The sequence below is a fragment of the Zingiber officinale genome, chromosome 3A (assembly GCF_018446385.1).
Source record: "Zingiber officinale cultivar Zhangliang chromosome 3A, Zo_v1.1, whole genome shotgun sequence".
NCBI classification, from domain to species: domain Eukaryota; kingdom Viridiplantae; phylum Streptophyta; class Magnoliopsida; order Zingiberales; family Zingiberaceae; genus Zingiber; species Zingiber officinale.
The window spans coordinates 1,329,489-1,331,901 of NC_055990.1; the positions used below are offsets into that span (position 1 = coordinate 1,329,489).

At 37.5% G+C, this 2,413-nt stretch overlaps 1 long non-coding RNA gene across 4 annotated transcripts; it reads right to left on the bottom strand.

The window, feature by feature from the left end:
- Nucleotides 1–206: 206 nt before the first annotated feature.
- Nucleotides 207–2,413, bottom strand: LOC122050951. Of its 4 annotated transcripts, none has more exons than XR_006131281.1 (5): nucleotides 2,226–2,413; nucleotides 1,591–1,621; nucleotides 1,450–1,511; nucleotides 801–1,368; nucleotides 207–668 (listed from the first exon to the last, which is right to left on the bottom strand). It is a non-coding gene; the product is annotated as an uncharacterized LOC122050951 (long non-coding RNA). The 4 variants fall into 4 exon arrangements; XR_006131282.1 differs by having other exon boundaries at nucleotides 801–1,043; nucleotides 1,147–1,368; nucleotides 1,450–1,621; XR_006131280.1 differs by having other exon boundaries at nucleotides 1,147–1,368; nucleotides 1,450–1,621.

Consider the following 2,413-nt stretch of genomic DNA (forward strand, 5'->3'; position numbering starts at 1 on the left):
TACACACTGCGGTTAAGAGCATTTGCAACGCATATTGCGCATTGCAATTAAGAGCATTTATAACACATGCTGTGCATTGTCATTAAGAGCATTTGTAGTACATACCGCGCACTACAAGTAGGATGTGATGTTAATCACATATAATTATCAATGTCACACAAATATAAAATCAAAACTTAAATAATTTTAGCACCATATACTTATTATACCACAAAGATATCACATATAATTATAATACCACATATAAATATCACACAAAAAATAATATGATTTGACTTAGTAGCATTCCAGACTTATAACAAGGAATTTATTTAATTTATTTAGTAACATGATTTCTTTCCTATCAGTACTTTGCCAACTTGTGGATCATAGAATCTCTCCACTAATCTGATCATAGTAGATTTTCCATTGCCACTCCTTCTAAAGGCATGGTCGTACCACTTGAAATACACATGGAGAAGCCATCAAATATCAGTTGTTCAACCCTCGATGGATAGCTGAAGTGAACATCTCTGAGTCAAACATCACCCTTGATTTCTTCCAACAAAATGTCGTTGGTGTCAGAAACATCAATACTCGGTATTTAGTTGATTGTCTCTAACATTTGGTATGCTGCAGCTTGGCCCGATGCAAAGGAGGACAGGCATGGTGATGCTTGGCCAAGAGACCTAGTTGAGGGGCAAAAGAAATGAAATTAATCCAAGAATATATATATATATATATATATAGCTAAGACTTCTAGATTCTGCTCAGATTGAAGAAAGTATCTAAAATGCTATGAGATTTGTTTGAGGACTTACATTCCACCGGTAGTGACAGCTATCATAAAATTGAAAATAGTTCTTCCATCATAACCTTTTTCTATGATAAGCTTAGCATCATACCATACAGCCAGACCATAGGAACAGAAAAGAATAAATATAACGACACCCATTCTAAAACCAGAAGCAGTCCCTTCACCAACAGTAGCTTTATATGATTTATTTAATTTGTGAGTTTCTTGTAACTATCATTGCTTGATTCTCGCCATTAAAAGACACAACCTGATAATTGATATGGTAAATAAAAGAGAGAAGGTGGACTAGAATTTAGAGCTATAAATAACACTGCACCAAATACAAACAATTGTATAGAGTTTAAACATACTGTTCTAATAGATCCAACTGTGTGTTCAACCATAGTACCAGCTTGGGCATATGCCTTCTGCCCACTGTTTGAGGATTTGAAAATAACTAATGACATGGCAGCTCCAGTAGCAGCAATAAGAGGTATCCTTGACATTAGAACGAGTGATAGGAGCCAACCTTTTGTCAATGCAACAATAAAGCTACCAAACAAGGTTGAAGATGACTAAATGAATTTGCCAACCTGGAAAATAGTAATTGCTAGTAAGACAAAGAACATGATTGATGATTGTATGCCTTATGGGTTGTAATCCAGGAACTCTACCTTCTCACCAATAGCATCTTGGATAAGTATTGTGCCTGCAGACATTCTACTTATCACTTCTCCTGTTGATTCCTTATCAAAGATTTTAATTTTCTACCTGAGTATTGCTTTCAAGTATAAACAACGGATCGTGCTGCCTACCTTTCTCCACTAACCATCTAGCAAGGCACCTCTGCCAATGAAGTTAAATGGAAATTTAAATTAAGAAATTGAATGAATGCACAACGATGAGCTTCCAAATTTAGAATACTTGGGCCTTCGTGCACAATGGAAGAATAAGAAACATGTAAGTCATCCCAAAATAGTTCAAATAATACTTAAGACTATAAAACCTAATAGAAATTTTGAAATTAACAATTTTAGCTATCGCTAGTTCTACATCATTAATTGTGATTGAGGATATGTAGTTCATGTACTACTTCTAGGAAACTCACTTTATCCCCATGTGGGATTAGAAAGTTTTCTCAAGGAGAATAAATTTTTGATAAATGTAAAAGATAAGACCTTGGAGGACTAAGTTGGATGAAATTTACACAGAACCATCTCTAAATAATTATATAAAAAAAACACAGCAAGGGGGTTGCTGCCTCGCCAGGTGAAGAGCGCTCACTCCGTGTGCGGTCGCACACGAGGGGGTCGCTGCCTCATCAGGCGATGAATGGTCGCTTCGCGTACAGACGCACACGAAGGGGACATGCGGTCGGTAGGTGGCTGGTTTGCACAACCGATGCTCGTTGGGATTCTATTTGTATAAGAAATGTGAAATTTAGGGTTACCTTTGAGCTCCTCCTTGCTTGCTGCGAAGAGGGAAGAAGAGCTCCTCCTTTCTTGTTGCAGAGAAGGAAGAAGAGTCTCCTTGCTTGCTATGGAGAGGGAAGAAGAGCCTCCTTCCTTGTTGCAGAGAGGGAAGGAGAGCTCTTCCATGTCGCGAAGAGAAAAGGAATGAAGGGAAGAGGAAAGGAAC